Source organism: Schistocerca americana, chromosome 6 (assembly GCF_021461395.2).
Source record: "Schistocerca americana isolate TAMUIC-IGC-003095 chromosome 6, iqSchAmer2.1, whole genome shotgun sequence".
Lineage (NCBI taxonomy): Eukaryota > Metazoa > Arthropoda > Insecta > Orthoptera > Acrididae > Schistocerca > Schistocerca americana.
The window spans coordinates 192,792,207-192,815,458 of NC_060124.1; the positions used below are offsets into that span (position 1 = coordinate 192,792,207).

General features: G+C 44.2%; 1 non-coding gene across 1 annotated transcript; it reads left to right on the plus strand.

Annotated features, from left to right (window-relative positions):
* Positions 1-17,782: 17,782 nt before the first annotated feature.
* Positions 17,783-17,889, plus strand: LOC124620907. Its single transcript, XR_006980418.1, has one exon. It is a non-coding gene; the product is annotated as a U6 spliceosomal RNA (small nuclear RNA).
* The last annotated feature ends 5,363 nt before the right edge of the window (positions 17,890-23,252 follow it).

The window sequence follows — 23,252 nt, forward strand, 5'->3', positions numbered from 1 at the left end:
CTGGAAAAGGTCTTTACATAGATACTCAGGCAGCAGTTAGAGTTGATGGTAAATTGCCATCACAACCAAGTCATCCGCATATGCGAGACTGCTTATTTTGTGTTCACATATCTTAATCTCACCCAGCCAGTTTATTGTTTTCAACATATGATCCATAAATAATATGAACAACAGTGGAGACAGGTTGCAGCCTTGTCTTACCCCTGAAACTACTCTGAACCATGAACTCAATTAACCATCAACTCTAACTGCTGCCTGAGTATCTATGTAAAGACCTTTCTGGAGTCTAATAAGCAGTCTCGCATATGCGGATGACTTAGTTGTGATAGCAGATTCGATTGAAAGTTTGCAAAGTAATATTTCGGATCTAGATCAGAAATGTAAGGACTATGGTATGAAGATTAACATCTCCAAAACAAAAGTAATGGCAGTGGGAAAGATATATAAACGGATTGAGTGCCAAATAGGAGGAACAAAGTTAGAACAGGTAGACAGTTTCAAGTACTTAGGATGCATATTCTCACAGGATGGCAACATAGTGAAAGAACTGGAAGCGTGGTGTAGCAAAGCTAATGCAGTGAGCGCTCAGCTACGATCTTCTCTCTTCTGCAAGAAGGAAGTCAGTACAAAGACTAAGTTATCTGTGCACTGTTCAATCTTTCGACCAACTTTGTTGTATGAGAGCGAAAGCTGGGTGAATTCAGGATACCTCATCAATAAGGTTGACGTTACGGATATGAAAGTAGCTAGGATGATTGCAGGTACTAGTAGATGGGAACAATGGCAGGAGGGTGTCCACAATGAGGAAATCAAAGAAAAACTGGGAATGAACTCTATAGATGTAGCAGTCAGGGCGAACAGGATTAGATGGTGGGGAGATGTTACACGCATTGGAGAAGCAAGGTTACCCAAGAGACTCATGGGTTCAGCAGTAGGGGGTAGGAGGAGTCGGAGCAGACCAAGGAGAAGGTACCTGGATTCGGTTAAGAATGATTTTGAAGTAATAGGCTTAACATCACAAGAGGCATCAATGTTAGCACTGAATAGGGGATCATGGAGGAATTTTATAAGGGGGACCATGCTCCAGACTGAACGCTGAAAGGCATAATCAGTCTTAAATGATGATGATGACTGATTTGAATCTGAGGAACACTCTCAAGCCATGTAATTTTGTGCATCAAACTGAAATAAATTCCTCTAATGGGTAGAGTTAGATCATCTGTAATCTGTGGCAGTACTGTAGTCTCATTTTTCACTTCGTTGGATGTCGCAAAATAACGGGTGGTGAGGGGAGAGTGAGATACAAATTGCATTGTGCATCGGGAAGATAAGAACTGTAGCGATTTTGATGGTAAAACCAAAAGACAATTCATTGTGCCAATTTTCGTGGAAAGATGAGATTTATTATCACCACAATTGTGTTTTCTTTTCATAGACGTTCGCTTGTAGGAGATGTATTGATGATAATTAAAAGTGGTTCCCTTCACAGAACAGCAGGCTGCTGGAGGCATGGTGGCAGGTACAGTGTGTGTGTGTGTGTATGTGTGTATGTGTGTGGTCGGCACAGTCGCTGTTCTCCAGTCAGGGCACAGTTACATTTTAGGTGAACAGGAGAGTAGCACTTGGGGTGTCCATCATTTATCTTGCGTTGTTTAGGAGTGTTACAGCCTTTTGTGTAAGCTAAAAGCTGCTGCCTGGAGCAATCAGACATGTGCAACAACAGTGACGCTGCTCTGACTGCAGCTGACCAAAAACTGTGCTCCCAGTTATGGCAGGGGCCGAGGCCAACAATGGCAAATGGTGGTTTGAAAATGTCTTTATTCACACCATAGTTGGGGACAGGGAGGGAGAGGGAGGGATGAGGATTGGTAAGAGTAGTTTTAATTTTGTTAGTTCCTGATCGCACATTGAGGAGAAAAGACATCAGCTGTCACCCCTCTCTCTTGATGCAATCTGTAGGGACGACGATTTTCCCTAGTCCCCCATACATGCGTTGCGTTATGACCTGTTCACAACAATTTCGATATGTAATTGAAGCAGTGAAGCCTTTTTCATCACATGTAGAGGAGCGAGTTGGCTTTTATTACCTAAGCTGCTGGCTGATTCTCTAGCAACTCATGGGTAGGCATCTTTAGTGAACTCTGACCTCAAACGGCGATAGATACAGTCTTAAGTTGTATGCGTGTAGGTAATACACTTATTAAACCCCTCTCTGTCCACCACCAGCATCTCATCAGTCTAACACAGTTCCCGCCAAACAAATAAGAATATTAGCTCCCACTCCAGCGCTTTTTCTGCGAGCTTCTATGTGAAGGATAGAGTGTGAAAAGGTCTGTCACTAGTTTCTAGTGATTTTGTGAAAATTTTCCCTGCAGTGTACGCCAGTTGTATTGCATTGTCATTTTTTAAGCTGCATTGCGATTTTAGGCGCTCCTTGTGTTGCACTATGCTTGTAGTTATGTAATTAGGTCCGATTTTAATGATTAATTGAGTAATTTGATCTCTACTTCTGATTCCCAACCAAAATAAATAACTCACACTAAACTAACCTTCCTCCCCTGCATCTGCGCATTTTCCCTGTGTTGGGGTGTGCACTTGGGTTTTCTGACCTTAAGGACCAGGGTTTAAGTCCCAAAGAGAACTGCCATTTGGAATTTCCAGCCAATTCCCAGGCATAGGGTAGGCTGTGAGGTCAACACAGCTCTGGGACAAACAACTTCGCACCAGAGTTCAAAATTCCAACCAAAAATTCCAAATCCCAGCCAAAATTCGTAAGTCCTGCCAATTTGATAGAAGGTGGATTGGAGGGTCAGGGTTGGGGGGATGGGCCAGGGACCCAAATGCCAGATAAGGGGAACACACGACATTATATGGGTGCGAGTGTGGGGCAGAGGTTAATTAATTGATCTAATTAATTGATCTGCATTTCAATTTGATATCATAATTGCACCTGATCCGCCATCTCCCTACTACTAAGGTTCAGAGTTCGAGTCTTGGTTCAGCAAACAGTTATAATCTGTCAAGATGTTTCATATCAGTCGGAAAGATCGAAAAATTCATTCTGATTAGTTACTCTGGTGCAGATCTCAATGTGGAACCATGTGAGCTTTGCAGTGTGCTCCAAAACAATTGAGCCATTATCAGCACTTTAGTTTTCCATCCGATCTGCTGCAGGTCGCCGCCTATGCTGCTTTATGGAGCGGAGCATCATTCATCTCCAATTTCTGTAATTAGATGTACTTCTGCATCATCTCCTAGTACCACTGTCCTTCAGTCACTTTCATTACGTGCTCACGAAATTAGCATGCATACAGGTGATCAGATTCAGTTTTGCACGATGCTCTTTCCTAGGCGTCAGGCGAAAGCAATATGCCCTTTGTCAAAGTCACTTACTTATGTCGGTGAATTTCACTAGTCGTCATCCGAATCGTCCTCAGAGTGATTACCCACTCACTTATGCTGCATTTATATGTTCTCCTCGCTGCGCCACGTGCCTGTGATACTAGCAGTCGATGTCCAATGTCGCGGTGGTGCTTATTTTTTCGGCCCATCAGTGCAGGTAGGAACAACATCCTCTGCATTCTGTACAAACAGTATCTGTAGAAAATGTTCCAGTATATTCACAGGATGTAGTATACAAGAGAGGAAGAAAAGGTTTAAGCAAACAGTAGTCGTAACCCTCATATCTTAAGAGTATGCCCTCTATGTGTACAAAGCACTTTGGCCTGAGACGGATGAGGAAACAGCGCACTTACTAGATTTTTACGAACAACTTGTTTCCACCTTGAGAAGAAAGTGTTATGAACAACTAGAAGCAAAATCATGTAACAATCGTGTTGGAAATCTGCAGAGGGAGGATCACGAATGTAGAGACAGTTTTTTGTTATTCTGTAGTCCTGCTGATATGTTTGGAATTGATGGGCTTAGGAGCGTCATACTCTATGCCGTAATGATTCTCAACAGCCTGATGTGACAAGCGCAGGAGTGTAGTGACATTTTGATCGCTCGGCCGTCCCTGTTTTCACGGTCTTGATATAGTTTGAGATAGGAATTGTTTGTTTGCGCTGCCCAAGTGGACAGTGCGATGATATCTGGCCTCCAGTGCACTGTCACCATTTGACCATTGTTATAGTTTCTCCTGAGGTGGTAGCAGAGAGAGGTGTGAGAGAGTGGTGTGCCCAACGACAAAACTGGACACTGCAATGGCGCCATGACGCCTGTACAGACTAGTCACAATTCTGTGTATGGCTCTGCAATGGACATATTGACTTGGGGAGACTCCAGAGAGATTGCTGGTGTTCATAGTCATACGGAACTGGCACTTTTCGAGATGGCGTGGGATGCCACTGTGCACACAGTACATGCCCTCTGATTCATACTGCCAGAAATCTGGATAGCATGTTATTTTCTAATGTGTTGTCGTCTTTGCTATGCCGTTTCTGCAATGTGTCCACGATATTATCTTTTTACAACACAATGCAGGCCCCGATTTTATCATTTTATCATGAACTATCGCTATACACAAGGTATTCCACTTTTGATGTTACCAGTATTTTCTCCAGACTTCTCACATATTGTATACATTTGAGACTTATTGTAAATAAGGACATTACCTGTCAGTGGGAACCAGTTTTTATCAGTGGGACAAGTTGATGATTTTTATATCGATGGTACAAATTGACAATTTGAGCTGGACTGGGATTTGTACCAGCATCTCCTCCTTTGTAGGCGGATGCTTTGACCACTACGCCATTCAGACACATTCTTCACCACAACTGCATGGGCTATGTTAGAACACCTCCCATCAGTCCATAATTCTCAACTTGTACCACACATTACTATTGTAGTACACCAGCTCGTTAGACTCACTACTCATGGCTTTTCATAGATTGTCATAAGAGTTATAGCCTGGAGTGCATCTGCACTGATGGGATCACTGGCCATCTTCAGAGCACTGGACATCTTCACCTTAACTGTATAAATGTGATGTTTGTTCTTTCAGAAATTTTGATCTTGCAGTCAGTATGAATCAAAACACAATGGAAACGAACACATTAGCTGCCAGTGAGCATGTCAGAAAGAAGAAACACCACATATATATAAATAACGTGAAGGTGGCCAATGATCTCTTCAGTGCAGATACACACCATTCTGAAACTATTACAGTAGTTGATGTGATGCCACAACTAATGAGGCTAATGAGCAGGTGCTCTATGTCAGTAACTTAGTGTGTGGTATGAGTTGAAAAATTGCGTTTGACTTCACACGCTATGCTTGTGGTGACCACTGTGTCCAGATAGCGCAATTGGCTCATAACCATGACATGAGGTAGATGTGCTCAGTGCTACAAACAGTGCCTAGTGGATATGTTTTTGTTCAGTTGTTAGTGCACAGTGCTACGTCCCTATATTCCTTCAAGTTCTGACTCGCACTGGTGTTTTATAATACCTGTGCAAATATAAAATCATCTTTCAAGCGGAATATGCACGACATCTAGCAGACGAAGTGGAACAGATCATATATCCGAACTTCATATCGCGCTCATGGCATTGTAGGAATTTACATTTTCGTCACAGTCAGTGTTGTGTACATCAAACAGCAGACTGAATAAATTAGCACTGGTGTGTGATGTTTCAATGAGGAACTCAAATTCAAACACCCTGAAGGTAATGAAGGTGCTTAGCTTGATCACACAGGGTTCAGCCTCCACAGTTCGTGTTTATTTTCAATTCTGTTTGAGGTACCACAAGATGTTCTATCTGCATTTCGACCTATTGGAAATGTTGTAGTCACATGGCACAAAAAAGGTACATTTTCGAGACCTACCATATTTTAAATGATTGTGTGTCAGATGAAACTTGAACTGATGAAGCATATGCCTTCTTATTCGATTTTGGCTGTGTGTGGGCTATGGTAGTAGTGAGGTATGTGCGCCATGACGCCACTCAACATTGTTACCAAATTTATTCAATATGACAGCTCTTGCTGGGAGGCTCCACTATTTTCCCTTTGGGTGGTAACGTGGCAATGTCGCTTGACATCCCACCGCCACTGCTCCCTCTGCTCCACTCCTCTGCCCATCTACAACCTCCATTTCTCTGCCCCATTTTCCCTTCACTCACCTAGTTGTGAAATGGTGGGAAAAGGACCCAGTTTGTGCAGAGCTGCAGGAGAAGACGTACCAAAATCAGTGACTTTATTTACTGTATTTATTTTTGAATGTTTAATCTGCTGCTGGATTGTACTACAGCTGCCTCCAAACTCTTCCGCCCCCACCCCACTTCCTACCACCCTCTGTCTCTACTTTTCCTGATACTGTGTTTGTATGTTTGCCTTGAAGTTTGAATACTGACTGCTCTAGCCCACAACACCACCACCTGAGGGTGTTTAAAACACCTGCCCCAACTTTCTGCTGCCCCCTCACCCCGATCCCTATTGTAAATTGGTGGGGAAAGATGGGGTGGAAAGTGTTTATCTCTGGCAGGAAATGTGTTCACTTGAAAAGATGTTACTGTTGAACAGAGAGTAGTTTTGTAAGAGTATTACCTGTAAACATACAGCAGAAGAATTCGTCCATAGCACCTAACTTGAGAAATGAAAGGAGATGATAATGAATGAGCATATGAGGACCAATTTTCAGCAAATAACGGTGATGCGGTGGGATGGACTGGAGATGCATTTTGCAACTCATAGAAACAATTGCTATGTTGGAACTGTTCATGTTTCTTATCCATTTTATGGCCTGACAATTCACAGTGCAAGATACAACTGAAGAATACTCAGTATTGTACAACACTCAGTATAATGTAGTTTATTGAAACTGAACTACACTTTTCGAAATATCACTATATACACACAAAGAAAAAAAATAACATGTAGACGACTAATCATTAAGAGCGTCGGTGTGGCCCATCGGAGCTGGTCCTAGCTCGGCGAGGAACTGGCTGTACTGCTGCTGTATTGGCCTTATAAAGCCGGCGGAGGTTGGCGGAGTACTCCAACTTTTCTTGTGTCTGTGAGGCGACCTCTGCAGAAAAAGTCTCGCATTAGTCTCGAGCAAGTTCTGTTTATTTCGAAGAACTGTTTTCCTCTTGGTTGCGCCTGCAAGTGCTTGTGTATGTCATATGGTATACAGGGGTGTCTTGAGTGTAGTCTGCCTCGAAGGGGCCGCTGTGGCAGATATAACAACAACTTAATCCTATTCATCTACCACAGACTGGAAGTACCAGGGGTGTTCGCCTTGGCAATGAGGCTCAACTGAGGTAGTACACAAACCATGTTTGAAATTGGTTTTGTTGCACCAGGAACCTACAGGGACATGGTATATCTCCCTCTCTCCCTCCCCTTCCCCATTAATAAATTCCTGGGAAAGTCTCAGTCTGTGTTAAGCTTTAGGTGGGGAAGGTACTGTGTGTGTTTGTGTGTGTGTGTGTGTGTGTGTGTGAGAGAGAGAGAGAGAGAGAGAGAGAGAGAGAGAGAGAGAGAGAGAGAGATCATGTACAGTGAATAGCAGTCATACATTCAGGGAACTACCGTGGAGACTGAGATCACCATCAACAAAATAATATGGAAAATGTCACATATCAGATGAACATTGTTTGATGCTTTTAAAAGTTCTGAAGACGGGTGAATTTTGCTGTTAACCTTCCATGCAAAAAATGGCTCTGAGCACTATGGGATTTAACTACTGTGGTCATCAGTCCCCTAGAACTTAGAACTACTTAAACCTAACTAACCTAAGGACATCACACACATCCATGCCCGAGGCAGGATTCAATCCTGCGACCGTAGTAGTCGTGCGGTTCCGAACTGCGCGCCTAGAACCGCTAGACCACCGCGGCCAGCCCTTCCATGCATAGTAGCTTTCCAAGCACGCAGTTATACTAATGGCAAGTAAACAAACGTTTGCCATTAAAATCGCTGTTGAACTGGAGACATCCATATTCCTCACAGTTGCATTCTGGCCAAAAGACGACGGAATAGAGAAAATGATACCACCTAATTTGGTAATTCCAAGTTAACCAATGCCAGAGTCTACCTGAACCCCAAATTGTACCTGTATGGTAATTTACACCCGCAATGGAATAAAAATGTATACAGTTAACCACTTAACATGCATGCAAGATTCTGTGCTTCTTCCTCTGAAGAAGATAGATGTATACTTAATCCACAGAAATTCAGGGAGCTAGCGTCAATCATCATAATAGACTACTCGAAACAGAATGAGATTGTTAATGCTGGACCAATAGATGTACTAATTGAATTTGAATATTTTTCAAATTTTCGGGAATACACAGCAGCATATATTCGAGTTATACGTGACTGTGTCATTAACTATCGACTAGTGTTATGCAGTGAGGTGTATAAATTAACAAGTTCTGTACGAAATCCAAATTCACGATGACGTCTCTAGGAGTGAACATCACTGCAGACGTTTCGGGTTTCTATGATGATGAGTGTAGACAGTTCATATTTAGAGATGTTGCATTTGTAGCATGCACAGAAGTTGCTGGTATAATACAGACTTTCTCAGCATGCATTGCATCGCTGAGGTCTGTCAACGATGTACTGTGTGCTAGGATGTAGAGGAGTGTACAGTGTTTAACTCATTTCAACCATGAAATTCACTGGGATAATACCAGTAAACCTATAAAGACATGAGGACTTCACTTCGGTTATTGGACCACACAGATACCATCATCTACATCAAAGACAAGGAGATCACACAGATTTTTCGAACCTTCCAGTTTGCTGCAATTCAAGAACTGGAATTCTACAGTGACCCTGCTCTCCATATACCCAAGAACAAGATGGTGTGCCAAGATGGTGTTCTGTCTGTTTATGAGAATGTAAAATTACTTTTAAGTTGGCTGAAAAATAAATGAATTATTACCTCATAATCTGAGCACTTTTCTTTCAGAACTTGTTGGTATGTAACTTTATGCAGATACTATATCTGTGGTTCTCCTCCAGTACAGCAGATATTATTTTAGACAGGTTTGCTACATGTATCTGGAAGTGGATATGGCCATATACCGCTAGCTCCCAGAGTGATATATATACTGCTTGATAGGTATAATCCCATGCAACGATTGTGTTTACTTATGTAATGAAACTTCACTTTCTTCATAGCACTCAAGTTCTAAACTAATGTTATTTGCGTCATGCACAGTTTTTATGTACCAGAACTTGTATTTTTTTCTATAAATAATAACAACAAAGACATGTGATAACGATTTTTTTGGTTTATTCCATGATCACAGACACAATTTTTTCTTTAGATAGATTTTGGTTATGAGATACAATTTACTTTTTGAGATACAATTTGGTTTCCGATATTTCAATTCGATTATTAAGATACAATATAGTTCTTGAGATACAATTTTGTTCTAATGTTTCAGAGGAGTGGTACAAACAACGATGATTCGGTACAATTTGGTTGTAATATTTCCAGTACAGCGATACTTTAAACTTACACACTGTTACTAACACTAATAACTGCGACTAGAAACCTCAAAACTTTCCACAATCCTCCAAACAGTAAAACGAGTTGAAAATATTTTTACAATTTTCGGTAACAGTGATTCAGAATTTTTTCCAGTTTTCCTAGTCACAATATCACTGACAGAGTATTTTTATAACGACTGGGAGATATCCACATTAAAATCCAAACAGGCTAGATGGTTAGCAGTTGATAAAACTGAAACACTTATAGCTATTTACTTTGACAATTTAGAAAAGTTTAGACAATATTTTCTTCATCGCCTCTAGCGAGGATGTATTTATTTACACACACACATTTACTCTAAGACATTTACACTATGATAAACAAGCCATAGTAGACCACATACATAAAACGACGTTCACATGATTTCACTTATTCTCATTCACATAACACTATCACCAAGTGAACATTGTGCATACGGATGAGCTTTGTCCTGTCATTACAAATGACTCACTTATTGTCATGATCTGGCAAATCGATTTTAGACTGCAGCACAGTCTGCACCTCATGTCATCGAGATTGAATATTGGTATGGTGAATAATGTGTGGCGGCTGCACTGGAGTAGTCTTCGGGCACAAGCACCCTTGATGCTGCATGACACTCGCCTTTTGCCAGCCTCTGAATGGCATTTTCCAAAGTGTGATACAATACATCTTGGATCTTAGACACAAAAACTTCTCAACCGGTGACCCATTCGACCATCAGCCTGATAAACTTCTTGTTCTGTGGAATAATGCCGTAAGGATTATCATCTGTATACAAAGACATGTCGAATTCTTCATCGTGGCACATCATTACTCACATATGGATCACAGTTCTATACCCAGTAAATGAACCTATCTCTTTGGGTGTGAAGTAAGTTAGGATCAGTGAACTGAGGTTTCACAAAACATGTAGTGATAGCTCTACATGTGGAATATGGAGAGGTCCGGCATGCACATCCCCACATAGACAGGTTTCATGCACTCTACTACACTCATTTCCATCGCCACAGTAACGAAGTTCTTATTGGATATTGTGACCCACTCGAAAATTATTCTGGTGATACAGTTCCTTGTGCCCAACGCCGACCCCAAAGGCATTTACTTAGAATTTCTCAGTGTTTTCTCAAATTTTCCTTCGTCTTGCGAAACTTGTATTATTCATCAGTTTATAAAAGTCTCTTTCAAAATCATTTTTTGCAGATGTCTTCATTTCAGTATTTAAATCAATATACTCCTTGAAACTGGGTGACTGCTTGAAGTCTTTTGCTTTCCTGTTCCACTCGCAGACAGAGCGATGGGAAAATGGCTGTCTATGCCCCTGTATGAGCTCTAATTTCTCGTAGATCTTGGTGCACCTTCGATAAATTCTGCCGGGTTTGCTTGCCTGCCGGCGTTTGTGACTCATGCATATCGCCTCTCCTACAGCCAAGTGCAAGATGCCTTCATAGAGGCTACTTATTTATGTGCACATGCACTGTAATATAGAAAATTGTAATCTATATAGTCAAATGCTAACAATTACTGGTAGTGACCCATATTTCATTTGCCAGGGGAGATTAATTTACTCCAGTTTGATTTGGAAGCGTGTATTCCAGTTGGCATTCCTCGATCGATTTGTTGGATGTCCTTCTGAGTGACGTCGTACAAAATTCTGATCGACTGTTGCGTTAGTTCGTCAAAATCAAGGGCTAACTGAAGGGTGTTGCCAAAAATACTCCAAAAGTTTTCATTTGGGACGAGACTTGGTGACTTTTTAGGCCTAGACAGGGTTTGGCAAGCATAAAAACAGGTAGTAGAAACTCTGTTGAAACATAAGCCCAGGATGACTTGCCATGTAAGCCAACCAAATGGGATTTAGAACATGGTGGATGTACCGCTGGCCTCTAAGAATGCCGCGGACGAAAACCAAAGGGGGCCTACCGTGAAAAGGCCTTCTAAACCATGGTCTCTAGTTGTCAGTTCTTATGGCGGACGACGGTCAGGTTGGTATCCAACGGCTGTCCAGGAGTCTCCAGACACGAATGGTCATTGTCGCTTAGTCTGAAGTGGAACTCATCACTTAGGGGCTACCTCAGTCAATGAAAGTCTATGGCAAAAGTGCCCAACACCACAGCAAACGCGTTTGTTGGTGTACAGAGGTCAATGGTAGTTAGCGAAAGGCGCGCAGTGAGTTGACCCCTTTTCTGTGGTGTGCCTGTTAATGTTTCTTGTGGTAATTGAGGCACCAGCTGCACGTCAGGTAGTTGGTAATGAAGAATCCGAAGTTCTGAGTGCTCTCTAACGGTTGTTCGGCCGTAACATCTCGTCGGTCTCTAGGTCGAGCGCTCCTTCTTTACTCTGTGTTCGTCTGTAGTTCACTTATTCCTGCCATCGTAGAATAATGGCGTCACTCCCATCCAGACGCCCAACTGGCTTCACTGATCAGAACTGCACGCCCTCCTTCAAATGCTGATATCTGCTTGTTGTTAATGTGCCTGTCTGACGGGCAGTCTGGCCAACTGCATACACGATAAAATTCGGAAAGACTTTACGCCCTGGTATCGACATGATCCCTCTTTACAATTCTTGGCAGCAGCGCGGTGAAATTGCTTTGCCGCCAATCTGTGCATCGATATCAATATGAACATCAATTTGTGACCAATTTGCACAACTGATTCGTGGAGAACAGTAATTTCCTTTTCATGTCTTAAAGCGTATACGTTTTCTCATCATCATAAATATTACGGGACGTAGCTCATCAGCAGCAACTTGAAAAAAGGCGCCAGCACAATTGCGGCTGCGGCAGCGTGACTTTTGGAGGGCACTGTCTGCAAGTTCAGTGCGATAAGAGTACTGTTGAGTCTCAGCATGCGAGACCAGCTGGACAGGAAACAGGAGAGCACAGTATTTCACCAAGCGAGTTACATCAGAGGGGACCTGGAGGCACTACTGAACAAGCGAACAGCATGGACCTGACCGCATGTCTGAGCAGACGTGTCAGAGTCGGCGGCCGATACGAACAGTGTGCTGGCCGAACTGTAGCAGAACGGTATTGTTTCTTCCATAGCAAATCTACGGCCACGAATGTGGCACATCGACGGGTGAGATCGTGACGGTATGGAGGAGGTAAGGATTTCGCTGTGAATCTTCTGCAGCGAAGTCAGCCTTGGCATAATGTGGACGGGCGTTTTGTTGGCATGTTGTTCCGAATACACAGCAGAAGTTTCGGTGGGAAACCCTTACACAGCCTTTATACACTCCCGATCTCACCCAACGAGATTTCTGTATTTTTTGAATTTGAAATGAAAACATTCTTGCCCATCGAATTGCTTACACAGCCTTTATACACTCCCGATCTCACCCAACGAGATTTCTGTATTTTTTGAGTTTGAAATTAAAACATTCATCGCCATCGAATTGCTTCGTGATATAATCTTGATTCTTTATTCGACTGCAAACATTTTTCCATAAAGACATTGACCGTGTCGTCTTATTGGTATTATTGGAGTGCCCCCTTCCCCTCTTTCTGTATATTACTCAGTCGACTTTCCTGCATCACTCACACAAGTTGGAACACACTGCCACTAGACGACTCAGAACTCCACTGTGTAACATGCTGTAATAGAATTCATAGCAGTAGTAAACGTGATTCCAATCTAAATCCTTAAAGAGTGGAAGCTCTGTACGGTGATAACTGTATCGACACCGGTATTACAACTTTGGGTTGTTCGTGCTCGTAATGTAAGAAACGGTACTGGTTATCACAAGAGCGTGTACAGACCGTTGCTGCAAAACTGCGGTACAGAAACCTGCGTCTGCCTCGAATGCTCACTCATGACATGAAACGGAGGAGACTGGGGATCTGCCAAAAATTACTTCTGCATTTTGCTCGTGATGGTGATCGTTTCCTTAACTACAGGGTGACAAGTGATGAAAGCTGTGTTCACCTTTTCGACCCCGAAAACAAGATAGGATCAGTGGAGTTCCGCCACAAACGACCACCGACGCAAAAAATTGTTCAAGACCACACCATCCGCAAGCGAAGTAATGCTCGCAATGTTCTGGATTCATTTGGTATCGATGGCAAAAGGCTTGAGTTTAAACTCTGAAAAGTACTGCGAGACACTCAGAAAGCTGAAAACACGAATTCGAAAAGTTCGTCCTACATGGACCACCCTCGTTTGTAAACCCTCGTCTGCAGTTCTGTAACGGCCTCGTCGCTACTGCTGTGGAGGCCTAGTTCCCATTATTGTTACGGCAGGCCGAGTCTTTGAGTTCGCGAAACGGATCCTGGTGCAGTACTTCGCTAAGACGATTTCTCCGTATTACACAGCTACGCTCCAGGGCCAGGTAACGGGATAGGAGAAAGAATGTTCTACAACACACTAACAAATTAGTAACTAAGTCGCACAAATGAGTTACAAAGCTTTACTTATCTTTGCGACTTGTCGAATAATGAAGTCTGCCACATTGCATGTAATACACACTAAACTGGCCTTTAAATTACTACACGAAGAAGAACTGCAAATTATGAACGGGTATTCATTGGACAAATATATTATACTAGAACTGACATGTGATTACATTTTCACGCAGTTTGGGTGCATAGATCCTGAGAAATCAGTATCCAGAAAAGCCACCGCTGGCTGTAGTAACGGCCTTGATACGCGTGGGCATTGAGTCAACAGAGCTTCGATGGCGTGTACAGGTAAAGCTGCCCATGCATTTTCAACGCGATACCACAGTTCATCAAGAGTAGTGACTGGCGTATTGTGACGAGCCAGTTGCTCGACCACCATTGACCAGACGTTTTCAATTGGTGAGAGATATGGAGAATGTGCTGACCAGGGCAGCAGTAGAACATTTTCTGTATCCAGAAAGGCCCGTACAGGATCAGCAACATGCGGTCGTGTATTATGCCACTGAAATGTAGGATTTCGCAGGGTTCGAATGAAGGGTAGAGGCACTGGTCGTAACACATCTGAAATGTAACGTCCACCGGTCAAAGTGCCGTCAGTGCGAACAAGAGGTGACCGACGCGTGTAACCAATGGCAGCCATGCGGATAAGATGCCTGTCCTCTCGACTGCTAGTGATACGAGACCGTTGGGATCCTGCAAGGCGTTCCGTATTAACCACCTGAACCCTCCGATTCCATAATCTGCTGACAGTAATTGGATCTCAACCAATGCGAGCAGCAATGTCGCTATACGATAAACCGCAATCGCGCTAGGCTACAATCCGACCTTTATCGAAGTCGGAAACGTGATGGTACGCATTTCTCCTACTTACACGAGGCATCACAACAACGTTTCACCAGGCAACGCCGGTCAACTGCTGTTTGTGTATGAGAAATCGGTTGGAATCTTTCCTCATGTCAGCACGTTGTACGTGTCGCCACCGGAGCCAATTGTGCGAATGCTCTGAATAGCTAAGCATTTGCATATCACAGCATCTTCTTCCTGTCGGTTAAATTTCGCGTCTGTAGTACGTCATCTTCGTGTTGTAGCAATTTTAATGGCCAGTAGTGTAACAAAAGAAAAGCCCTCAATGGCCAAGTGCCAATAATCGTAGGTAAACTTCACAGCACAAAGCAAATGATGATATATAACCTAGTGGGCGAAAGCTGTTCTATCTTTGGAGTATGTTTGTGTTCGTTGTCGTCCGGTCATTGGCGGATTGTACTCGGCTGGCAGTTGGCCGAGGCGAGGTCGATATCTTCATCCTCAGCGCCCTCGTGCCTGTGGTGGATCTCGCGTAAGTGGCGAGTCTCTATGGGACTGGCGCCAGCTGTCATCCTTGCACCGGTAATGACTTTGCCCTGGCTGTGTCTTGTTCGGCCGACACTGCACCCTCTCCTTCAGCATGACGATCCCGGAACACAGAGAAGCACTGTGACATTTGCAACAATCTGACACCTTGGGTTGACAGTCCTCGATCATCCACCATACAATTCTGACTTGGCTCCATGTGACTGTCATCCATTTCTTAAGAAACCCTTGTTAAGAACACCTTCGAGGACTTCATTTTGATAGAGATGAGGAGGTGCAAGGAGATGTGAGGTCCCGGTTCTGTCAACAAAGTCAAAGAGTCTACGGTGACTGCGTCAACAAACTGTATCCCTTTCTCAGAAATTTGTCCCCCGCCATGATGACTATGTTGAGGAATAAATATGTAGAATGAAGAATACAGATGTGGAATGTTAATACGGTTTGTTTTATTTAAAGACCTGTCACATAATTCAGAGTCACTGCTTTTCATCACGACCTCTTACATTGAAAGTATTACGGGCTTTAACCCAGTTTGACCCACATATTTAATAGTGTAGGAACCGTAGCATTACATAGAGAATAAGTCTGCTGGTTTCCAATGTGCTCCACGACATACATAAAACAATCATTAGGAAGTGAATCACAAAATATACCGGGTGATCAAAAAGTCAGTATAAATTAGAAAACTTAAAAAAAACACGTAATAATGTAGATGGAGAGGTAAAAATTGTCACACATGCTTGGAATGACATGGGGTTTTATTAGAACCTAAAATAAAAACAAAGTTCACAAAATGTCCGACAGATGGCGCTGGACAGCAAAACGTCAGTGACTGCTACCGCCGTTACGGGTGAGAGGTACGCCGATATGTTACAGAATCGCACCATCCCCAGTCTGGCTGATGAACACCTGCTGGAACGTATGATGTTTATGCAGGATGGCGCTCCACCCCATATTGCTAGACGCGTGAAAGAACTCTTGCGCGCGTTGTTTGGTGATGATCGTGTGCTCAGCCGCCACTTTCGTCATGCTTGGCCTCCCGGGTCACCAGACTTCAGTCCGTGTGTTTATTGGCTTTGGGGTTACCTGAAGTCGCAAGTGTATCGTGATGGACCGACATCTCTAGGGATGCTGAAAGACAACATCCGACGCCAATGCCTCACCATAACTCCAGACATGCTTTACAGTGCTGTTCACAACATTATTCCTCGACTACAGCTATTGTTGAGGAACGATGGTGCACATATTGAGCATTTCCTGTAAAGAACATCATCTTTGCTTTGTCTTACTTTGTTATGCTAATTATTGCTATTCTGATCAGATGAAGCGCCATCTGTCGGACATTTTTTGAATCTTTGTATGTTTTTGGTTCTAATAAAACCCCATGTCATTCCAAGCATGTGTGTCCATTTGTACCTCTCTATCTACATTATTCCGTGATTTATTCAGTTTTCAAAATTTGTACTGACTTTTTGATCACCCAGTATGAGAACTGCCTTGTTAACGTCTTCTAAACTAAAATAAATATTAACTGTAGAATACGTATGGAATGGAACGTTTGTACGGATTACATAAAATTAAACACAAATTTGTCGCAGGTGCAAAGATTAATATCGTGCCCTGAATGAGAAATGTTTACTGAGAGGGAAGGGATGACAATGGGACCAACCTTGAGGATTTCCACGAAGGGCTTCGTGGCTGCTGGGTTCGGTCGGAGCAGGCAGCAAATTTTCTGTTCCTCGTCGCGCACAATAAGTTAGCGCAGGTCTCTGCTCACAATGCACAGCGCACGTCCTGCCAGCAGCGCCGCGGTTCTTTGTTCTCAGTTCGTGCGCGGCGGCAACTTCTGTTTCTCGTACTGTCTCTTCACCCACCTCCCCTTCTCCGTCCCCCTCACATTCTCTGTCACTCCTAATGTACATTTATTTTCCTCTCCCTCTACCACTACATAAAATAAAAGTTTACTTCCATGAACGGACGTCCTCCTCTCTAGTCAGCGGTTAGTGTCCAAACTGTTACGTTTGTTGCTTTGGTAATTGCTGAAAGTCCTGGTTTCTGCAGGAGTCAACAGTAAAATCTAAGACAGGACAGTGCATGTAACACAAAGCAACCGACAGGGGTGTGTTCTGAACAATGCTCTGGATTTCCTGCTAACGCTTTCGTCTGAATTTGCACTGTCCGGTGCTGTGGTCGCGAACAGGGATCATGCAAGTAGGGATAAACGTGAAATAGCTTCACAGAAGTCTGCCAACTGTTTTGCATCTAGTACTACTCTGTTTTTAATTTTTGCCATCCAGCTCATGGTGTGCAATCTGCAGGCGCGAAAGCTCCACTCTCGATTCTGCTCGCAAGGGGCCATATCAACTTCCACTCTCAGGCTTCATTCATATTGGTAGGGTGTCTAGAGCACGACTAGGACATTAACATCAATAACAGGAAGACACAATTCTCTAACTTTTTTCCAGAAAAGTGATTCTGAAATTTTTAGCTGTGGTTTTATACTTTGTATCGGTCACTGTCACTCAAAGAGTCCACAACCGAGAGTACTCGCTTCGGCGGTACATATACTAAAATTGCACCTATACAGAGATGATTAGTACGGCTCCTGCGCAAGGATGGCACACAAAATCATGAAGTGTTCCACAGCCGTAACGGCAGCTCAATGTGTCCGGTCACAAGATCAGTCTGCTTTCAGCAGTGGGGAGGCTATCACGCCTTGTTTGCGTCTTGCCTGTTCTGCTACTTGTGAGCGAATACGCGTTTGTTTACTTACGCTAGCAGCTTTTCTTTGTGTACGAATTCACCGACCTTTATGGTGTTTTCCTGTCTCCAAGCCACGACTAAATTAACTTTTTCTTTGTATCATGAACGACCAACAGAATACGAAGTTTAACAGTTTAAACGAGACGAAGTGCCTTTTCCGCCGAAATATATTCTCATAACTCATTTTTAGATTCTTAGTACTGCTGTGTACATAGAGTCAGCGAATAAAGAGCTGTGCGCTAACGTTGTACGTCTTCTTGCTAACGATATGGAGGTCCGATATTTTGACGGCCATATAGTCGTTGTCGTGTTCGGCCTCCGAACGTTGCGGGTTTTCGAACGCCCGATTGAGGAACCGTCGTTGTGGTTGCAGCTTTTAAACTTTAAGGTAGCTTCGTCAGTCACGTTGCTGAAACGTGCAAGATGTCCGAAACATACTGCATCGTCAGTGGTGTCCGTAAGATAAAAATTGAACTGAGGAAGCTTGCCTTCCTACTTGTAATTGCCAGCTTCAGGGCTAACGTTATGTACGATGGCCAGCCGCGCACTTGTTTAGGTTGTGGCCAGGAAGACAATGTCCGTTCTGAATGTCTCCGTACGCCCTCCGACACAGAATCAAACGTTAGAAACCAACGGGCACCGAGGAAATGGAAGAGGCGACGCCGTACCCCTTCTGATGACTGCCTCTATAAGATGTGTCCATAGGATGACGACCCTCCAATTGATGAAGCCCTTGCACCCGACGACGCGAAGTCTTTTCCCACCTCCGTCTCCAGTCAAATCCCACCTACAGACACCGACCTTTCCCCACCTGCACCTGATGCGGTTGCCTCCCTTTATGAGTCTGACACCACATGGGGGCGCACCTCTGATAGTGTTCCAACGAACCAGCCGAGTGAGGCGTCTGTCTCCTGGGAGGACGACAACAATGATGAGGATGGACACTCTGGAGCAGAGCGGTTGACCCCCTTGATCGGGTCGGTTCCCTCCCATTCCATAGGGCCATAACAGGGAGCTTCCTGTGCTTCCCCCATACCTGAATCCTCCATCTGCCTGGTGATGGCAGTTTTCAGAGTTATCGCGTAGCCACAGTCAGTGTCCACATACCATTTGCATATGCACCAAACTGGCTTTATTCCATGAAATGCTATAAGCTGTGGACATTGACGGCACCTTTCTTCAGGACGTGCACTTTGCAGCATTTTGTATTCCCTGTTGTTTTGCAACACATGTCTCCATTGTTTCCCCTAGTGGTAATGGGGTGGTGATAGTGTTACTTGACGGTATACTCGTTGATAACATATCTATCTCCTTGATGCCAGAGATATGGCTCTCACATTTAGTGGCATCAGGATTATCAACGTCCATTCACCACCTGGTCGGGATTGCTGCCGTGAACGTTCCATGTTCATCTCTGATGTGGCCATGCCTCTCTTCCTGGGTAGGCAGCATTTATTGATCATGGGAGCGGATTTCAACTTCACCCAGGCGGCCAAAGAGCAACTTCCACATCAGTCTCCATACGTGGCGCTAGCAGCGATTCTCCAAAGCCGGCCGGAGTGGCCTAGCGGTTCTAGGCGCTACAGTCTGGAACCACGCGACCGATATGGTCGCAGGTTCGAATCATGCCTCGGGCATGAATGTTTGTGATGTCCTTAGGATAGTTATGTTTAAGTAGTTCTAAGTTCCAGGGGACTGATGACCTCAGAAGTTAATTCCCATAGTGCCCAGAACCATTTGAACCATTTTTGAACCAAGGAGCGGCTGCGATGGTGTACTCAACGACGAACCTGGGTGCACGAATGGCAAAACGTGGATTTTTCGGATGGATCCACGTTCTCTTTACAGCATCATGATGGTCGCATCCGTGTTTGGCGACATCGCGGTGAACGCACATTGGAAGAATGTATTCGTCATCGCCATACTGGCGTATCACCCGGCGTGATGGTATGGGGTGCCATTGGTTACAAGTCTCGGTCACCTCTTGTTCTCACTGACGGCATTTTCAACAGTGAACGTTACATTCCAGATGTGTTACGACCCGTGGCTCTACTCTTCATTCGATACCTGCGTAACCCTACATTTCAGTGGGATATTGCACGACCGCATGTTGCAGGTACTGTACGGGCCTTTCTGGGTACTGAAAATGTTCGACGGCTGAACTGACCAGCACATTCTGCAGATCTCTCACCAATTGAAACCTCTGGTCATTGGTGGACCAGCAACTGGCTCGTCACAATACGCCAGTCACTACTCTTGATGAACTGTGGTGTCGTCTTGAAGCTGCATGGGCATCTGCACCTGTACACGCCATCCAAGCTCTGTTTGACTCAATGCCCAGGGGTACGAAGGCCGTTATTACTGCCAGAGGTGGTTGTTCTAGGCACTGTTTTCTCAGGGTCCATGCACCCAAATTGCTTGAAAATGTAATCACATGTCAGTTCTAGCAAAATATATTTGTCCAATGAATACCTATTTTTCATCTGCATTTTTCTTGTTGTTGCTTTTAATGGCCAGTAGTGTATCTGTGCCATCAATCTCTGCTGACAAATGGTGTGGCGTGGTTGGGGACCATGGAAGCCTGACCGCCAGCAGATCATCGAGACCACGTGTACAGCTTGTTGTTGACGCTGTGATGCGTATCAGTCTGACCTGTCACACTGGGGGCTCTGCAACAAGCCTGCCGTCTGCAAGGCCTGATTGTTTATGGAGGAAAGGTCGCGGTGTGGCAGCTAGTAGTCCACGATTTCTATTTCATTCTCCAGGAATGTAATAGGATGCCACATTCGCAAAAGCGATAGATGATGGTGAATCTCGCCAAGGCACAATTCACATCCCTATCTGGCCATCACCCTGAAGGAGCTATGGTCAGGGTGCACACAAATGTTCGGTTAATGCAGGAGATGCCATCTGTGTATCATGGATAGCGGAATGACCATCGTCAGAAGACTTAGATTAAAATATAAATTAAAGAGCGATCACTGCTGTCAGCTGTAACAGGACATTAAGCGAAAAAAGCGGCGCTGATTGAAAATGTGTGCTGGACCCGGCTTCAAACCTGGAATCTCCTGCTCACTAGGCAGGTGCGGTAACCACTGCGTCATCCGAGACACAGAGTTATCACAAATGTATGGACTACCTCGACACGTCTCACGGCCGATTCACACTCCCACCGAGCAGTGGATTCTCCATGGTGTTTATTCTTTCGGACAGACACTAGACATTCATATACTTCGATTCCTGTTGTTAAGATTGGTAGCGGACAGCGCTTAGATATTCAGTGTGATACAAGGTTTGTGCGCATTACCTTAAGTTTGTTCTCTGCACAACGTCACCACCCTGCTAACATTACAATTGTCTCAGTCTCTACTTTGGCTCAGTTTCTCGGGATGCAACAATTGATCTGCTTCCAGAAATCACAGAAGACGAAGTCCATTATGCTATCCAGACCATACGAGCAAGTCGCCTGCCCCTGATGGACTCCCACTGGAGTTTTATAGGAGATTCCGTCCCGTAATGTCGGAACCACATGTCGCCTCCTTTGCAGATCGCAGACAGTTTCACCGGCAGCCTCATCATTCCCATCTATAAGCCTCGGGGTCCCTCACGGATATGCCATTACCGCCCCTTGACGTTGCTCAAAAGCGGCACAAAAATCTTCACCGAGCTGTTGGCTGCACAGCTAAAACGGACGCCCCAGTACGTGCTTTCCCCTGACCGAAATATCTAGGGAGGTCCAATAACATCTGCACTACGCTACGTCGCTATCGGGTCATCATCGCTCTTGCTCAGTCTCTTCGTGTGCCTGGACTTTTGGCAGCCAGGCGTTCGATCGGACCATTCACAACTACATGGAAGTGACCCTCAACAATATGGGATATCCTGATACTACCGTCGACGACGTAATGCATCTCCTGCGTGGAGCTACGTCCTGTATTCTGTAAAATGGCAGTCTCACTCCACCCATCTGGATCTGCCGTTTTGAGCGTAAACGCTGCCCACACTCTGCACAGTTGTATGCTTTCGCCTTGGAACCACTACTCTGTGGCCTCCGTCAACGCCTGTCTGTGTTCTCTCTCGATGACCATGTATTCAGCTGCACTACTTATGCGGACGATCTCGTAATCGTTTTTGTAGTAGTGCTGAGGTCAGGGAGTCTCTGGCATGGGTTACCACCTATGGTGTAGCTTCTGGTAGCTGCCTCAACGTTCGAAAATCGAGCGTCCTGGCTATAGATGCGGGGCTTCCAGCGGACAGTGCTACTCCGTTGCTTGTAGGTGGTAGTAATCGCAAGTGATCTGAGACACACGATTGCCCTAAACTGCCAGTGCCTACTGTCCAAAGTACGAGCAAGTAGCAGGGGCTGTTTAGGCCTGTATCATGCATGTGACGGGGCGATAATTCATTTCGACAACTCTCACGTGGCGCTGTGCGCCGTTGAGCTACTAGCCTTACCAGCCTGTTCCTAGAGGCCTTTGCACAACACTCTCTGTCAGCCCAATCCAGCTTTCAGACATCCCACCGCCCTCCTTTTACTTCTGCCAATGTACAATGTACTTCTGAGCTACATCCTTAGCGATACACAGAGGCGATCTATGGCTTTATTCAGCAGCACAAATACCGAATGTGGTTAATGGGACGCCGACCGCGGTGGTCTAGCGGTTCTAGGCGCTCAGTCCGGAACCGCGCGACTGCTACGGTCGCGGGTTCGAATCCTGCCTAGGGCATGGATGTGTGTGATATCCTTAGACTAGTTAGGTTTAAGTAGTTCTAAGTTCTAGGGGACCGATGACCACAGATGTTAAGTCCCATAGTGCTCAGAGACATTTGAACCATTTGTTAATGGGACATTGCATGTCCCATGCCGCCAATGTTAAATTATCGAATTTTGTGACCCATTACCTTGGAAACGTTTTAATACACCAACCTATAATTTTCCATAATTATGGAATATACCCTTTTAGATAAACTGAACTAGAATTATTACTAAAATTGTATTGTGGGGCAGGTTATCTTTTCTTTAAACACTCAACTTTTTGACAGAATTTTTCAAATAAATAGACATAAAAATATAAGAGCTCAAGATATTTTAATTATTCTAGTTCAACATGTGTTTAATCTCACAATTTGCAGGCTGTGAAAATTTTATGTCTCTACCATCACTACATTTTTAGACAAATGGTCACTTTTTGCAAAAAATTTTGTTAAGAGATACTGAGGTTCAAAAATTTTTTATTGCTAATTTTTGCT